Below are 19,967 nucleotides of genomic sequence, written 5' to 3' on the forward strand. Positions count from 1 at the left end.
ACAAACAAAAGGAAAATCGATAGTCAAAACCCGGCAAACCTTTGGCACGCTAGACTAGGTCATATTTCCTCAAGGAGGATGAACAAGCTAGTGGGAGAGGGCATGTTTGATATGTCTGATATTAACTCTCTACCTACTTGTGAATCCTGCCTAAAAGGGAAAATGACTAAATCTCCTTTTAAGGGGAAGCCTGAACGTAGTCAAAATCTGTTGGATTTGATCCATACAGATGTTTGTGGTCCATTTAGAGTAGGGACTCAACATGGCCACACCTACTTCATTACCTTTACTGATGATTATTCTAGGTATGGGTATTTATATTTAATGAAATATAAGTCTGAAGCATTTGAAAAGTTCAAAGAATTCAAGGCTGAAGTAGAAAACAAGCTAGGTAAAAGTATTAAAGCACTTCGATCGGATCGAGGTGGAGAATACTTGAGTACCGAGTTTTTGGACTATCTAAAAGAGAATGGGATTCTCTCTCAGTGGACTCCTCTTATGACACCACAACTTAATGGTGTATCGGAGCGCCGTAATCGAACTTTGTTGGACATGGTTCGATCCATGATGAGCTTCACTGAGCTTCCACCTTCGTTTTGGGGCTATGCGCTTGAAACGGCGGTATTATTGTTGAATAACGTCCACACTAAAGCAGTGGACAAAACACCATACGAGTTATGGAATGGAAAAGCTCCTAAGTATTCATACTTGAGGATTTGGGGATGTCCTGCTTACGTGAAGCGGACAGTGGGAGATAAGTTGGATAGTCGATCCAGCCTGTGTTATTTTGTGGGGTATCCGAAGAATTCAATCGGATATTATTTCTATTATCCTGCTGAAACAAAGGTGTTTGTTTCGCGGAATGCCACCTTCTTGGAGAAGGAGTTCTTATTGGATAAGAAAGGCGAGATGATGGAACTCGAAGAAGTTCGAGAAGAACCCGAAATACAAAATAACGATCCCACACCTCAGGAACCATTGCTGGACACGCCTGCACCTAGAAGATCCGAGAGGACTTCTAGACCTCCAGTTCGATATGGTCTTCTTCTTGAAGAGGGTCAAGATGAACCCGACATTGGATGTGATCCAAGAAGCTTCAAGGAAGCAATTTCTGATGCGGATTCGAATTTATGGCTTGAAGCTATGCAATCAGAATTGGATTCGATGCATACTAACCAAGTCTGGACTTTAGTGGATCCTCCCGATGGAATTGTTCCAATAGGGTGTAAATGGATCTACAAAAGAAAGCTTGGGCCTGATGGTAAGGTATTGACCTACAAGGCGCGATTGGTGGCGAAAGGTTATACTCAAAGGCAAGGAGTTGACTATGATGAAACCTTTTCACCAGTCGCAATGTTCAAGTCCATAAGAATCCTAATTGCCATAGCTGCATGGTATGACTATGAGATATGGCAAATGGATGTGAAGACTGCTTTTCTTAATGGAGACATTAAGGAAGAAATCTATATGAAGCAGCCTGAGGGGTACACATCCATGGGAAGCGAGCATAAGGTATGCAAGCTTCAGAGATCAATTTATGGTCTAAAACAAGCATCAAGAAGTTGGAACCAGAAATTTGATGAAACAATTAAAGACTTTGGTTTCATCAAGAACCCGGAGGAACCTTGCGTGTACAAGAAAGTAGTTAAGGATGCGGTGACATTCTTAGTACTTTATGTTGATGACATCCTACTCATTGGGAATGATGTAGGGATGTTGCAGTCAACAAAGATATGGTTATCAGGTAGATTTTCGATGAAGGATTTGGGTGAGGCATCCTACATTCTTGGGATACAGATCTATAGGGATAGATCTAAGAGAATGATAGGACTCACTCAATCAACCTACATCGATACCATATTGAAACGGTTTTCAATGGATGGGTCCAAAAGAGGACATCTACCCATGTGTCATGGAGTTTCTCTATCCAAGTCTATGTGTCCCAAGACTGATGAAGAGATAGAGAATATGACACATGTACCATATGCGTCAGCTATAGGTAGTATCATGTATGGGATGATATCTACCAGACCGGATGTAGCATTTGCTCTGAGTGTCACGAGCAGATATCAGTCTAATCCTGGTCAAATGCATTGGAAAGCCGTGAAGGACATTCTTAAGTACTTGCGAAGGACTAAGAATATGTTCATGGTTTATGGAGGACGAGAACTCAAATTGGAAGGCTATACCGACTCTAGCTTCCAAAGTGATGTGGATGACTCGAAGTCAACCTCTGGATTTGTGTTCATGCTCAATGGCGGTGCTGTCTCTTGGAAGAGTTCCAAGCAGGACACCACAGCGGATTCCACCACTGAGGCTGAATACATTGCAGCATCAGCTGCTGCTAAAGAGGCCGTTTGGATGAGGAAGTTCGTCCAAGAGTTGGGCGTCATTCCTGAATTTGTTGGTCCAGTCCCGGTGTACTGCGACAACACGGGTGCCGTTGCTCAAGCAAAGGAACCAAGGTCTCATCAAAGATCCAAACACGTACTGAGGAAATACCACATAATCCGGGAGATTGTGGAAAGAGGAGACATCAGTGTCGAACGAGTGGCCTCTGCAGACAATATCGCTGATCCACTTACTAAGCCTTTGCCAGGACCATTGTTTGACAAACATCGCGAAGCAATGGGTCTACGTAGTATGACTAGTTGGCTATAGGGCAAGTGGGAGATTATAAGAGTGGGTGCCCAGTGAGCCAACTGTGTGGCTATGGGCTTTGTTGACTCTTTGTATAAACAATCTTTTGTTTAATATTATTTACACTTTTATGGCAATGACTTTATATTACTTCATATTGTTATATTGTGATATACTATTGTTGTTTTGATAAAGACCTTGAATATACTATAGTGTATGTAAGATGTGGTAGAACATGGAGATGTCTATCATGAAATACATCTTATAGTCACTGTATATTCTAAAACCGTTCCTAGTCGATTGAGCCGTCCGATAATAAGGATAAGGATCGCTCGAGTTTGAGACTAGCATTTGCGATGCGGAGTACCACGTTTCATTGGTAGGGAACATGGAGATGTTCGAAGCATGCAAATGGATATTCATAGGATGAATAGTCGAACTACCCTATCCGGACTTTCCAAGTGGTTATCACTTATCGAGTGGATAAAGTCCGCGGTTTTGGTTGTACACCATTAGTCCTTACGACTTGAAACATCATGGAGACTCTATATGCTAGTACTGTGCTTTGACTCGTTTACCGACTCTGAGGGGGTCATCAGGTGTCGAGATTGGGTACAGTTACGACACATATAGGAGTCAATGCATTGTTGTCAAGGATTCACCACATACTTGCGAGTGTGGATATCCTATGCGATCTGAGGAGATATTAGTGTGACAAATCTCTGGCCAGAGTACTTGATGTGATTTAAGAAATGGTTTCTTAGTAGCACATGCGATGTCACTAATTTGATCTTCAAGATGTATTGCATAGTTATCGAATCTTGAGCGACTCTCGATATACCAATGGTTGTTGATTCGATCGGGATATATGGATGAAGGGACCGTACTGTACGTTAACCAAAATCTACTGGTTCTTGTAGGCACTATCAGTGATACCTAGGGAATCATGGGGCGATGTTGCTAGGCGCTTTACCATGATTCGTTGGGCAAGTCGGAAAGTGTTGTTCCGAGTCACAAGGAGTTGTGAGCCCACCACGGCTAGCTGTATCCCTGAACCATTGAGGGTCACACAGTGTAATGGAGTTTTAATCCCCGTTGAGATAGTTAAATTTAAAGAGTTAAATTTAATGAACTAAGGAGTTGGACTTCTTAAATAAGAGTAAGGGAGTAGGATTTCCTAAAATGACATAGGGATGGACATTTTTGGAAACCACTGAATTCGGATTCAGGAAAATTTATTTTGACTTTAAAACGTGCAGAAATGGTTTCTGTGCACATTGGTGAAATCGTTTCATCAATCGGAGTCACGATGAATTTTATATTAATTTCTGAACGAGCGGGCTTTGCTTGTCGGGCCCCAGCTTATGACTAATGGGCCCTAAGGTGTTAGTGGCCTGCATTATAAATAAGTTATTTCAGTACAGAAATTACACACAACAGGTCATTATTTTGAGAGCAATTTTCGAAAACCCTACCCTCTCTCTCAAACATATTTCGGCCGCCCCCTCCTTGCTCTGCCCGAGAAATTCCGGTCTGTGATTTTGAATTGCAGTCAGGAATAACGAATCAAATTCGTGTATTCTCTTCGCAGAAAACTTCTGATAGATTTTCTAGTGCAATCTATCAGAGGGATTAAACCTCTGTTCGTGGACCTGATTGAAGGCGTTCATCGGTTCCAGGGAGAGACAACAAGAGCAGAATTGTTCTGTTGGTGTCCATTAATCTCGTTGTGAGATTTGAGGTAAAATTTATTTAATTGTTATTTAAATTTTACACACACGTAATTCAATCGATGAACGGTTGATACCCATACCATGGAAACGTTCCATGAAAAATTTTTAAACTTCCGCTGCACCGGGTATCAATCGTAATTGGTCTGGGAACTCGCCAGTTTTCCAACATCTTTGATGGACCTTGGTTCCTTTGCCTGAGAAACGGCACCCGTGTTGTCACAGTACACCGGGACTGGACCAACAGCTTCAGGAATAACGCCCAACTCTTGGACGAAATTCCTCATCCAAACGGCCTCTTTAGCAGCAGCTGATACCGCAATGTATTCTGCCTCTGTGGTGGAATCCGCTGTGGTGTCCTGCTTGGAACTCTTCCAAGAGACAGCACCGCCATTGAGCATGAACACAAATCCAGAGGTTGACTTCGAGTCATCCACGTCACTTTGGAAGCTAGAGTCGGTATAGCCTTCCAATTTCAGTTCTCTTCCTCCATAAACCATGAATACATTCTTAGTTCTTCTCAAGTACTTAAGAATATCCTTCACGGCTTTCCAATGCATTTGACCGGGATTGGCTTGATATCTGCTCGTGACACTCAGAGCATAGGCCACATCCGGTCTAGTAGATATCATCCCATACATGATACTACCTATGGCTGACGCATATGGTATATGTGTCATTTTCTCTATCTCTTCGTTAGTCTTGGGACACATAGACTTGTATAGAGAAACTCCATGACACATAGATAGATGTCCTCTCTTGGACTCAACCATTGAAAACCTTTTCAATATAGTGTCGATGTAGGTTGCTTGAGTGAGTCCTATCATTCTCTTAGATCTATCTCTATAGATCTGTATCCCTAGAATATAGGATGCCTCACCCAAATCCTTCATCGAGAATCTACCTGATAACCATATCTTTGTTGACTGCAACATCCGTATGTCATTCCCAATGAGTAGGATGTCATCAACATAAAGTACTAAGAATGTTACCGCATCCTTAACTACTTTCTTGTACACGCGTGGTTCCTCCGGGTTCTTGATGAAACCAAAATCCTTTATTGTTTCATCAAATTTCTGGTTACAACTTCTTGATGCTTGTTTTAGACCATAGATCGATCTCTGAAGCTTGCATACCTTATGCTCGCTTCCCATGGATGTGAATCCCTCGGGCTGCATCATATAGATTTCTTCCTTAATGTTTCCATTAAGAAATGCAGTCTTCACATCCATTTTTCATATCTCATAGTCATATCATGCTGCTATGGCAATTAGAATTCTTATGGACTTGAACATTGCGACTGGTGAAAAAGTTTCATCATAGTCAACTCCTTGTCTTTGAGTATAACCTTTTGCAACCAATCGTGCCTTATAGGTCAACACCTTGCCATCAGGCTCAAGTTTTCTTTTGTAAATCCATTTACATCATATTGGAACAATTCCATCAGGAGGATCTACTAAAGACCAAACTTGGTTTGAATGCATCGAGTCTATTTCTGACTGCATTGCTTCAAGCCATAAATTAGAATCCGCATCAGAAATTGCTTCCTTGAAGTTTCTTGGATCACATCCAATATCGGGTTCACTTTGATCCCCTTCAAGAAGAAGACCATATCTAATAGGAGGCCTATAAGTCCTCTCGGATCTTCTAGTAATAGGCGTGTCAATCAATGGTTCCTGAGGTGTAGGATCATTATTTTGTATCTTGGGTTCTTCTCGAATTTCTTCGAATTCCATCATCTTGCCTTTCTTATCCAATAAGAACTCCTTCTCCAAGAAGGTGGCATTCCTTGAAACAAACACTTTTGTTTCAGTAGGATGATAGAAATAATATCCGATTGAATTCTTCGGATACCCTACAAAATAATATAAGGTGGATCGACTATCCAACTTATCTCCCATTGTCTGCTTCACGTAAGCTGGACATCCCCAAATCCTCAAGTACGAATACTTAGGAGTTTTGCCATTCCATAACTTGTATGGTGTTTTATCCACTGCTTTGGTGTGGACGTTGTTCAACAACAACACCGCCGTTTCAAGCGCGTAGCCCCAAAACGAAGGTGGAAGCTCAATGAAGCTCATCATGGATCGAACCATGTCCAACAAAGTTCGATTACGACGCTCCGATACACCATTCAGCTGAGGTGTCATAGGAGGAGTCCACTGAGAGAGAATCCCATTCTCTTTTAGATAGTCCAAAAACTCGGTACTCAAGTATTCTCCACCTCGATCCGATCGAAGTGCTTTAATACTTTTACCTAGTTTGTTTTCTACTTCAACCTTGAATTTTTTGAACTTTTCAAATGCTTCAGACTTATATTTCATTAAATATAAATACCCATACCTAGAATGATCATCAGTAAAGGTAATGAAGTAGGTGTTGCCATATTTAGTACCAATCCTAAATGGACCACAAACGTCTGTATGGATCAAATCCAACAGATTTTGACTACGCTCAGGTTTCCCTTTGAAAGGAGATTTAGTCATTTTTTCCTTTAGGCAGGACACACAAGTAGGTAGAGAGTTAATATCAGACATATCAAACATGCTCTCTCCCACTAGCTTGTTCATCCTCCTTGAGGAAATATGACCTAGCCTAGCATGCCAAAGGTTTGCCGGGTTTTGACTATCGTCCTTCCTTTTAATTGTTGTTATCGGTTTATCAACATAATTAATTGGAACGTCTTTTAATTTTAAGCTATATAGATCGTTTTCAAGTTGTCCATTTCCAATCAAACATTCATTCTTGTAAATATTGCAAATCCCATTTACAAAATTGCAAGAAAGACCATCTCTATCAAACATAGAAATAGAAATAATGTTTTAATGAAATCTTGGCACAAATAAAAACATCTCTCTCAAAATATAGCTTAAAATCGTTTTGCAAAATTCAAACAAATGTTTCCCATAGCTTTTGGATTCAACTTGGGAACCATTCCCAAGCCTTAACTCGGTCTCACCCATCCTAAGCTTACGACTTGTCATCATCTGCAACTCATTGCAAATGTGAGATCTATATCTGGTATCCAATACCCAAGAAGTAGTATTAAGTGAAATATTTATAAAATATATCCTCTGTAGTTCGTAACTACTTGATATATATATTCTTTGCGGTTACGTTTCCAATGACCGGGTTTCTTGGAGTTATGGCAAACTTGTTTAGACTTGTCCAATTTTGCATGTAACAATTGGCCTTGAGATCATGGTCCTACCATTTCTCTAGTTCGGCCAACCTTTCCTGAAGTTACATCAGCCGGGGCTGTTTTCGAAGAAGCCCTTTCTAACACTTAGAAAATCTTTTCCGAACTTAGGAAAATCTTAACTTATTGAACCATTCATTATAGTTTGCGTCAGAAATTTTTTTTTGTTCGAGAATTGAAACATGTGGATTATGAATATTCATCATAATGATATACTGAGAAGGAAACAGACAATTATCGATGATTGTTTAATTGATTTACTAAGACATAAAATATGGCGAATTTATTTTATGAATTACACTCCCACTATTTTAACGATTTCACCACCCTCTAGTGAAAACGGGAAACTTTTTCCTTAGTGAGAACATGGAGTCCAATTGACAAATCATAGTCCCGAATAATATCAGCCAACCATAATTTTCAAAAGGTAGAGCTCAATTACTTCCAAAGTAACCCCCATGTATTTACCTCATGTCCAATAAGGGCCCAATAATATGACGCCGTTTATTGTGACATGTCAAGATGACCCATCAATATTAAGTTGTGATGGACGGTCGCCATGTGGATCCCCCAATAATATGAGCCGATCCCATGGGAGTTCCACCCAACTTACAACATTTTTCGATCCAATGAACAGCTTTTCGATGAACGGGCCCCCCCAATAATATGAGCCGGACCATATCCGCAGGTAGCATCTCATACATTGATCGTTGATGGAAGGTAGGAAAATTTAAACAATATTTAAATTCTCTTTTATTAATCTTGATATAAATTTTAAATCATATTTAAAATGAGGGATTTTTAATTTTGAAAATTTGTCTCATCATTCATTTTTTATGTATTCTTGCGGGATTCATACAATTTGTTCTAAACATGCATACATCAATAATATCATATATTATTTAAGGATGATCAATCCCATTATCTATTCGACCCGTAGTTGCCAATCACGAGTCTAAGTCCAATCCTAGGTAATATGCAGGTATGCAATGCAATCCTATTACATTAAGCTTCCAATTTACATTTCTTCAGTCTTCATTGTCTGCTGGGCCCACCATTTCTTCAAATCTTTGTCTCCCACTAAGTCTAATAAATTTACAATAAATTTCGATGACAAATATGGGATACATTTGTAGGGGTGGGAACGGGCCATAAACCAGGCCCACTTTTATTACATATGACAATCATATTGGGCTATAAACCAAGCCCATTAATAAACACCAACAACAATAAGACAAATGTAAATTCCTAACATACACCTACAAATTTGGTTATGGCAATCGATCATCCCATTATCCAATTTTAAATTCAAAATTTAAATAATTGGATAAACATGCTGTGGCATCATAATTTAAAAGATAAAACCATATTTTATCTTATCCATCCATAAGATCACATCTTATCATCAATTGTACCAAAATAATCAATTTCATAAAATCTGATTTAACAGATAAAATCTATAAATTTTCCAAAAATTCAAATTTATCCAAAAATCAATTTTAAAATTTTCGGACTCGAACAATTCGATCCGATGCCTCGTGGACCAATCAAAAACAATTTTCGATCGGACCAAAAATAGAATTTTAACATATTAGAATTTTAATTAAAAATAAAAATTAATTTTCCCGGGCCGCCCGGGACGATCCTGGGCAGCCCGCGCCCCAAAAGAGGCTCATGCCGGGCAAGGGGCAGCGACGATCGCTGCCCTGGGCAGCGATCCAATTGCTGCCCTTGGGCAGCGACGTTCGCTGCCCCGGGTTTGCCCATTAATTTTAAATTTTAAAATCATTTTGTTTCAAAAAACCAAGGCTTAAAAAATTTTGTACAATCGATTAATTTAATCGCTTGATCTGAGCAACCTGGCTCTGATACCACTGTTGAAAAACGGTGTTCAGATCAATCAGAATTGATACCCGGTGCAGCGGAAATTTTAAAATTTTATATGGAACGATTCCATATCATGGGTATCAAAACTTTACGATTAAATTGTGCGTGTAAAAATTAAATAACAATTAAATTTTTACCTTGAATCTCGAAACGAGATTATGGACACCAACAGATAACTCTGCTCTTGTTGTATATACCAGGAACTGATGGACGAACAATTCTTCAATCAGGTCCACGAACAGAATTCGAATCCCTCTGATAGATTGCACTAGAAAATCTATCAGAAGTTTCTACGAAGAGAATTAATGAATTTGATCCGTTAAACCAGACTGCAAATTCAAAATTCACAGACTGGATTTCAGAGAGAAAACACAGAGAGGGGGCGGCCACTCTAGGTCTCAAAAACCCTAGTGTTCGAAAATTATGAGCCTCTGTTGTGTAATTTCTGTACTGCAATAACTTATTTATAATGTGGGCTGCTAACAGCTTAGGGCCCATTAGTCATAAGTTCAAACCTGACAAGCAAAGCCCGCATGTTCAGAAATTAATATAAAATTCATCGTGACTCAGATTGATAAACCAATTTCACCAATGTGCACAGAAACCATTTCCGCATCTTTTAAAGTCAAGATAAATTTTCTGAATCCGAATTCAGTGATTTCCAAAAATGCCTATCCCTATGTCATTTTAGAAAATCTTACTCTTCTACTCTGATATAAGAAGTCCTACTTCTTTGTTCATTAAATTTAACTCTTTAAATTTAACTATCTCAACGGGGATTAAAAATCCATTACTTGTGTGACCCTCAATGGTTCAGGGATACAGCTAGCCGTGGGCTCACAACTCCTTGTGACTCGGAACAACAATTTCCGACTTGCCCATCGAATCATGGTAAGAGCGCCTAGCAACATCGCCCCATGATTCCCTAGGTATCACTGATAGTGCCTGCAAGAACCAATAGATTTTGGTTAGCGTACAGTACGGTCCCTTCATCCATATATCTCGATCGAATCAACAACTATTGGTAAATCGAGAGTCGTTCGAGATTCGATAACTATGCAATGCATCTTGAAGATCAAATAGTGACATCGCATGTGCTACTAAGAAACCATTTCTTAAAACACATCATGTACTCTGGCCAGAGATTCGTCACACTAATATCTCCTCAGATTGCATAGGATATCCACACTATCAAGTATGTGGTGAATCCTTGACAACAAAGCATCGACTCCTATATGTGTTGTAACTGTACCCAATCCCGACACCTGATGACCCCAATAGAGTCGGTAAACGAGTCAAAGTACAGTACTAGCATATAGAGTCTCAATGATATTTCAAGTAGTAAGGACTAATGGTGTACAACCAAAACCGCGGACTTTATCCACTCGATAAGTGATAACCACTTGGAAAGTCCGGATAGGATAGTTCGATCATTCATCGTATGAATATCCATTTGCATGCTTTGAACATCTCTATGTTCCATACCAATGAAACGTGGTACTCGGCATCGCAAATGCTAGTCTCAATCTTGAGCGATCCTTATCCTTATTAACGGACGGCTCAATCGACTAGGAACTGTTTAGAATATACAGTGACTATAAGATGTGTTTCATGATAGCCATCCCCATGTGCCACCACATCTTACATACACTATAGTATATTCAAGGTCTTCATCTAAACATCTTATAGTATGTCACAACATAATAATATGATAAAAGATAAAGTAAATGCCATTATAAAAGTGTAAATTATATTAAACAAAAGATTGTTTATACATAGAGTCATAAAAGCCCTTAGCCACAAGTTGGCTCACCGGGCACCTACTCTTTCACCTTCCCCATCTGTTGTCATGCACACATACAAAACAAGACAACAGCCGGATAAACTCAGGTGAGATACAATTCTCAGTATAACCAACATATAGAAAGCGTTAAATAAATCATATCGACTCTATTTAAAACTCGACTCAACAAATAGAGTACATAAACGCTTCAAATACGAATTGATTCACGTAACTTCGAGGCCATCAAGATTCATAACTGATCTTGACATGGATATTCATCTAACGAGTTCGTAACCGACTCGCAAATAAGGTTAACAGCAACCTTGGCATAGAATCAATTCAATATAGCATCATATCAACTCAAATTTAAAGATCCACTACCTGAGATGGATCGAAAACATCACAATCAAATCAAAAACATAAACAAGTATGTGGTTTTTGTGGGCCAACTCAAAAATAGTTGTTCTTGATTTTCAAAGTCCCTACTTCACGATGTCGTCATTATACCTTCGTTTATCGAGGTTCTGAACTTTAAAAATCTGTGAGATATAATCAAAATACATATATCAAACTTCATATCAATCTATCATTTCAGAAACGAGTCGAAACCATCAAGAATTCATCAATCAATTGCATTTCAAACCTCAACTCTTTCTTCGTTAGTTCAAGTCGGAGTCTTGTGTCGTTTAGCCTTCAAAATCAACTGAAACTGAATAAGAAAAATACTATCACATTCAAAACATCTCAACAACAACTTCAACTCAAATATCGGCTATCAAAACAGTTCCAAAACTCGATTAAACGACGTAGCGATTCAAAATCGGTAACCGACGTAATCCCGACTTCAAAACTTGTAACTCAAATTCATATATCAGCATATATCTTATAAAACTCAGTCACATAACATCATATCAGTAGCTATACTCATCGATATACATGCTAGAAGTCATAACCAATCCATTCAATCATCCAACTTTGATCCGGTTTTGAAAATAGAAACGATACACATGCAAGAACACAATCAATAACTAAAAAAACTGATATTTGCTCCATACTGATTTCGAAATCCCAATAACACAGCATAAAACTTACACGAGATCGAATCCCTCATCGTAAGGATTTCAGAACAATTTACGGAATCAAAATCGGATAACCGGTTCAAAAGATATAAAGATTTGAAGATCAAAATTCTAAAGAAAACAAGAAGATCTCGGATGCTCTGTTCTTATTTTCTGAATTTGAGAAGGAATTACACGTGAAAATGCTGAGTCTTGCAATAAAATCTGATAACTTTCAACCAAAATTGCACTTTAGTCCCTCAAGACTTCAATAATTGCAATTTAGTCCTCGGCCCTTATTTTCATTCAATTTCAATCCTAAATAATTTAAGAATATTAGAATTTAAATCGAAACTCTAAATATTTCCAAATTAAATATACTCGGATTAAATTTTAATAAATTCGGATTAATATTAATTAATCCGGGGCCTTACATTTCTCCCCCACTAAGGCATGAGTTCGTCCTTGAATTCATAAACAGTATAGATATGCAGTCCGCATGCTCATAAGAATAAAGAATAACTGAAAACTGAATAAGAACTCACATCAGTGAAATAGATAAGGAAATCGTTGCTTCATATCTTCTTCGACTTCCCACGTTTCTTCTTCAACTCCGTGTCTACTCCATTGAATCTTCACCAATGGAATGATCTTCGTTCGGAGTTGCTTTGTCTTCCTATCAAGAATCTGAATAGGTTGCTCGAAATAGCTAAGAGTGTCATCCAACTCAGCTTCATCGGAGCGAATCACATGAGATGCATCAGATATGTACTTCCTCAACATCGATACATGAAAGACATCATGTATTCCAGATAAAGACATAGGAAGAGCGAGTCGATAAGCTAGATTGCCTATCTTCTTGAGAATCTCATACGGCCCAATATACCTCGGAGATAATTTCCCTCGTTTTCCAAATCAAACGGTGCCTCTGAACGGTGAAATCTTCAAAAACACTCTATCTCCCAGATCAAAAGATAACGGCCGTCGTCATACATTCGCATATCTCGTCTGTCTGTGCTGTGCTGTTCTCATTCTTTGCTGTATCAGTTTCACCTTCTCAGTCATCTGTCTGATCATATCTGGCCCTAACTCAGGTACCTCAAAAACATCATCCCAATACAAAGGCGATCGACACTTCTTCCCTTATAATGCTTCAAATGGTGCCATCTCTATACTCGTCTGATAACTGTTGTTATAAGAAAATTCCACGAGTGGTATAAAATCTTGCCATGTAGTCCCAAAATCAATTACGACAGCTCTAAGCATATCCTCAAGAGTCTGAATAGTTCGTTCGGATTGACCATCAGTTTGAGGATGATAAGCAGTACTTAAATGTAAACGCGCACCTAGAGCTTCCTGTAGGCTATGCCAAAACTGCAAAGTGAACCTCGGATCTCGGTCAGATACAATTGACTTTGGCACACCGTGTAGTCTTACCACTTCTCTAATATAGAGATCCGCCATTTGATCATGACGATAAGTCATTCGGTAAGGAATAAAGCACGCAGATTTCGTCAATCTGTTGATGATCACCCAGACAGCATCACATCCTCGAGATGATCGTGGCAACTTCGTTACAAAGTCCATGGAAATGTGATCCCATTTCCATTCAGGAATCGATAAACTCTGTAATAAGCCACCTGGTTTCTTTCGTTCAGCCTTCACTTGTTGGCAATTTAAACATTTAGACACAAATTCAGTCACATCAGACTTCATTTGTTTCCACCAGTACTGACTCTTCAAGTCGTTGTACATCTTTCTGCCTCCAGGGTGAACACTAAAGCGACTACAATGGGCTTCTTTAAGAATATTCTGTCTCAAGTCTGCAATATTGGGAACAACTATTCGGTTATTCACATACAAGATATCATCATCACTAACCTTGTACTCAGAATGATGTCCTGATCGGATCATTTCAATCGATTTTTGCATATTCTGATCAGATTTCTGTGCTTCTTTGATACGAATCAATAACTCTGGCTCAGCACTGATTGCATACACTCTCATAGGCCTTCTATCTATCTCAAATACATACCCAAAAATACAACAATCCTCAATCAAATTAGATACACCTACAGTAGATAAAGATAGAGCACATACTTTTCTACTCAGGGCATCTGCTTTTGCGTTAGATTTTCCCAGATAATATTTGATTTCACAATCAAAATCCTTCAATAAATCAAGCCATCTTCGTTGTCTCATGTTCAATTCAGACTGTGAGAACAGATACTTCAAACTTTTGTGATCAGAAAAGATTTCAAACTTCTCTCCGTATAAGTAATGTCTTCAAATCTTCAATGCAAAAATGATTGCAGCCAATTCAAGATCATGAATCGGATACCTGACTTCATGTGGTTTCAGTTGTCGAGAAGCATAAGCGACAACATGTCCTTTCTGCATCAAAATACATCCCAAACCCTGGTGAGAAGCATCACAATAAACAACAAAATCACCGTACCTGTAGGGATTATTAAAATCGGCGCTGTCGTCAATCTCTTCTTAAGTTCGATAAAACTTCTTTCACATGCCTCAGACCAAAGAAATGGTGCATTCTTCTGTGTAAGCTGTGTAATAGGCTTCGCTATCGAGGAAAAATCTCGAATGAATCGACGGTAATAACCTGCCAAGCCCATAAAACATCGAATTTCTGGCACAGATGTCGGTCTCTGCCAACTGAGCACAACTTCAACCTTACTCGGATCCACTGAAATGCCATCTCCTGAAATCACATGACCAAGAAAAACAACTCGCTGCAACCAAAACTCACATTTGGATAACTTGGCATACAATTTCTCTTCTCTTAATATTCTCAATACAGTTCGGAGATGATCAGCATGTTCACACAGATTCTTAGAGTATATCAATATATCATCAATAAAGATAATCACAAAGTCGTCTAGATATCTTTGAAATACTCTATTCATCAATCCCATAAAAACTGCTGGTGCATTCGTTAGACCAAAAGGCATGACTATAAATTCATAATGGCCATACCTGGTTCTAAACGCAATCTTAGGAATGTCCTCGTCTCTAACCCTCAATTGATGATATCCGGATCGTAGATCAATCTTCGAATATACCGACGAACCCTGCAGTTGATCAAATAAATCATCGATACGAGGTAAAGGATAGCGATTCTTTACCGTTGCCTTGTTCAATTGCCGGTAGTCAATACATAATCTCATCGATCCGTCCTTCTTTCGAACAAATAACACTGGAGCACCCCAAGGGGAAACACTCGGTCTGATATATCCCTTGGCCAACAAATCTTTGAGTTGGTCTTTCAATTCTTTTAGTTCAATCGGTGTCATTCGATAAGGTGCTTTCGATATCGGCTGTGTACCTGGCATCAATTCAATACCGAAATCTACCTCTCTGTACGGTGGCAATCTTGGAATCTCATCAGGGAATACATCTGCAAACTCACTCACCACCGGTATATCAGTCAATTCCGGACTAGACTTCAGTATATCAATTGCATAGATCAAAAATCCCTCTGCTCCCTTCTGTAACAAATCAGTCATAGCAATAATAGATATCAAAGGAATTTTAGCTCGTGATCCCTTACCATAAAATTTCCATTCATCAGTCATATCAGGTCTGAACTGCACAATCTTCTGAAAACAGTCAACTGTTGCTCTGTACTTGGTTAACATATCGATATCGATTATACAATCAAAATCAGATAAACCAAGAACGATACAGTCAAGCTCAACTTCATTACCTTCGTACTGTAGTACACAGTTTCTAACAGATTTCACTGATACTATACCTTTTCCCAACGGTGAAGATATAGACACTACAGTAGCTAATGACTCAACAGGCAATGAATACATCGTAACAAATTGTTCAGATATGAAGGTATGCGACGCACCAGTATCGAATAAGACATAGGCAGGATAACCAGAAAGAAAACAGTTACCTGCAATCACATCATCCGGTGCTGCTTGTGCTTGCTCTTCTGTCAATGCAAACACTCGTGCTTGTTGCCTCGGAGGTTGATTCACCGTCTGACCTCCTCCTCTACTCGGTTCTGCAGGCTGTGGTTGAAAAGAGTGAACAGAATATTTAGATTGACCTAGCAATCTCGATGATCCCGCACCCTGCGCACCTTCAGATCCTCGTTGTGGACACACTCGTGCAAAATGTCCCATCTTGTTGCAAATGTGGCAGCTTCCAAATACACATCGGCATTGTTCATTGGTATGGCGTCCACCACACTTGGTGCAATACACATCAGGCTTCTGTCCAGCCCTAGACTGTCGGGAACTACCTGAACTCAAAGAGCTACTACCACCAGATCTCTTGAACTATTTACTCTTGCCCTTAAAAAAATTCTTTTTTCCACTACTGCTACCTCCAGCTTCAAATTGAGGTGGCGGTGGAATCTGTGACTGTTCTTGAGACTGTCTTACTGGCTGTGGTACAAACTGTGATCCTCGTTGTTTCAATATCCCTACTTCTGCACCCTTTGCTTGATTCAGAGCATCAGCAAAGGTATTCGGTCTTCCCGAGTTCACAAGTGTAAACACCTCAGGATTCAAGCCATTGATGAATTGATCGGCTTGAGCTTCATCACTAACAGCAATATGTGGAGCAAACTTCAACAGGCTAGTGAATTTGGCAACATATTCCTCGATATTCAACTGCCCCTGTTGCAAAATCGCAAACTCTGCTCCTTTGTCCTTGCGATAAGACACAGGAAAGAAACGCTGATAGAAAGAAGTTCGAAATACAGACCAGGTAATAACAGTACCTTGGTTTTCCAATGCTTTTTTCGTCGCTATCCACCAACTCTTGGCAAGGCCATGCAGTTGATGAATAACCAGTCTCACACGACGATCATCTGAATAGTCAATAGACTCATATAACTGCTCAGTATCTTCCAGCCAATTCTCACATTCCACAGCATTCTCAGTTCCTTGCAACTTCGGGGGTTGGAATGACTGGAATCGTTTCAGAAGTTTCTCCATCGGATTAGCATCACTAAACTCATCAGTAGAAGTACTACCCTGTCCATGTTCAGTTGTTGTCACTGGGACCTGTGCAGCATTTGTCTGTTCAGGCTCATTCATAGCCAATGTCTGTCTAACCCTCGGTGCTGGTCGGGGAGGCATATCTGATAATCAAACAGATTAGTGTACAGTTCAATCTCAGATAAAACCATTCTGTTTCAACTCACAATGCCTTCTCAAAAGATCGAATCTGATTCAGTCATAATCATACATGCTTCCAATCATATCAGATAACAGATAACATGCAATTCTTAAAGCTGTAAATCAATTCAAATAATAAACATGCTTCAAGAATAACTAAATCAGAATAAAAGACTCGATCTAACCCCGCTCATCTATTCTCAGTCCGAGAAACTTATGCTCTAATACCACCTGTTGTGGGGAACTCGGGTTGCTAATCTCATCTTAGGGCAATTAATGATTAAAACCAATTAATCATATATAAAACAAATACTCAAAAAGAATAATTCAAAAATTTTTTTTTTTAATAGTACCTGGCTAGATCCGCCAACTTCTGCGGATCGAGCACGGCACATTTTTCAGCTTCTCTATTTTGGAAAAATCAGGGCTGGCTAGATTCGCCAACTTCTGCGGATCGAGCACGGCATATTTTTCAGCTTCTCTGTTTTGGAAAAATCAGGGCTGGCTAGATCCGCCAACTTCTGCGGATCGAGCACGGCACATTTTCTAGAAATTCAGCATAAAAGTTTTTGCTGTAAAGGCTTGCATCTTGGCACAATACAACATCAATCAAAGATACTAACATGATATAACTTCTATAAACATACATATACTCATAAATCAAGTCTTGAGCATAATAAACTAGCTTTTACAACTTCAACTAGATCACAAACTACTCAAAACATAAGATTACACAACTTGTTTCAAAGTTCTTCCAACATATCATGTTAAGTGTTCTACCATGCTTCTAAATACATCTACAACCCGAGTCCTCACGTGCTAGACTCTCTCCCAGCTGTCAATGACATCGATGACTAGCTCCTGCCCCATCTGTTGTCATGCACACATACAAAATAAGACAACAGCCGGATAAACTCCGGTGAGATACAATTCTCAGTATAACCAACATATAGAAAGCGTTAAATAAATCATATCGACTCTATTTAAAACTCGACTCAACAAATAGAGTACATAAACGCTTCAAATACGAATTGATTCACGTAACTTCGAGGCCATCAAGATTCATAACTGATCTTGACATAGATATCCATCTAACGAGTTCGTAACCGAATCGCAAATAAGGTTAACAGCAACCTTGGCATAGAATCAATTCAATATAGCATCATATCAAATCAAATTTAAAGATCCACTACCTGAGATGGATCGACAACATCACAATCAAATCAAAAACATAAACAAGTATGTGGTTTTTGCGGGCCAACTCAAAAATAGTCGTTCTTGATTTTCAAAGTCCCTACTTCGCAATGTCGTCATTATACCTTCGTTTATCGAGGTTTTGAACTCTTCAAATCTGTGAGATATAATCAAAATACATATATCAAACTTCATATCAATCTATCATTTCAGAAACGAGTCAAAACCATCAAGAATTCATCAATCAATCGCATTTCAAACCTCAACTCTTTCTTCGTTAGTTCAAGTCGGCGTCTTGTGTCGTTTAGCCTTCAAACTCAACTGAAACTGAATAATAAAAATACTATAACATTCAAAACATCTCAACAACAACTTCAACTCAAATATCGGCTATCAAAACAGTTCCAAAACTCGATTAAACGACGTAGCGATTCAAAATCGGTAACCGATGTAATCCCGACTTCAAAACTTGTAACTCAAATTCATATATCAGCATATATCTTATAAAACTCAGTCACATAACATCATATCAGCAGCTATACTCATCGATATACATGCTATAAGTCATAACCAACCCATTCAATCATCCAACTTTGATCCGGTTTCAAAAATAGAAACGATACACATGCAAGAACACAATAAATAACTAAAAAAACTGATATCTGCTCCATACTGATTTCGAAATCCCAATAACACAACATAAATCTTACACGAGATCGAATCCCTCGTCGTAAGGATTCCAGAACAACTTACGGAATCGAAATCGGATAACCGGTTCAAAAGATATAAGGATTTGAAGATCAAAATTCTAAAGAAAACAAGAAGATCTCGGATGCTCTGTTCTTATTTTCTGAATTTGAGAAGGAATTGCACGTGCACATGCTGAGTCTTGCAATAAAATCTGATAACTTTCAACCAAAATTGCACTTTAGTCCCTCAAGACTTCAATAATTGCAATTTAGTCCTCGACCCTTATTTTCATTCAATTTCAATCCTAAATAATTTAAAAATATTATAATTTAAATCAAAACTCTAAATATTCACAAATTAAATATACTCGGATTAAAATTTAATAAATTTGGATTAATATTAATTAATCCGGGGCCTTACAAAAAGGGTGCAACACGAGAACTTCCAAAGGGGTCACCCATCCTAGTACTGCTTTCGCCCAAGCACGCTTAACTTCGGAGTTTTGATGGAATCCGGTGCATTAGTGCTGGTATGATCAAACCCAACAGTGAATGAATTCTTTATTGTTTTGTCTCTCGAATTGCGGATTGGAGGAACAGGAGCTGCAGTTTCAAACGGACATAACTTTCG

The 19,967-nt window shown here is 38.9% G+C and overlaps 1 non-coding gene across 1 annotated transcript; it reads right to left on the reverse strand.

Moving 5' to 3' along the window:
* Positions 1-19,761: 19,761 nt before the first annotated feature.
* LOC140868600 (5S ribosomal RNA) lies at positions 19,762-19,880 on the reverse strand. Its single transcript, XR_012146009.1, has one exon. It is a non-coding gene; the product is annotated as a 5S ribosomal RNA (ribosomal RNA).
* Positions 19,881-19,967: the final 87 nt, after the last annotated feature.

Source organism: Henckelia pumila, chromosome 4 (assembly GCF_033568475.1).
Source record: "Henckelia pumila isolate YLH828 chromosome 4, ASM3356847v2, whole genome shotgun sequence".
Classification (NCBI taxonomy): Eukaryota; Viridiplantae; Streptophyta; class Magnoliopsida; order Lamiales; family Gesneriaceae; genus Henckelia; species Henckelia pumila.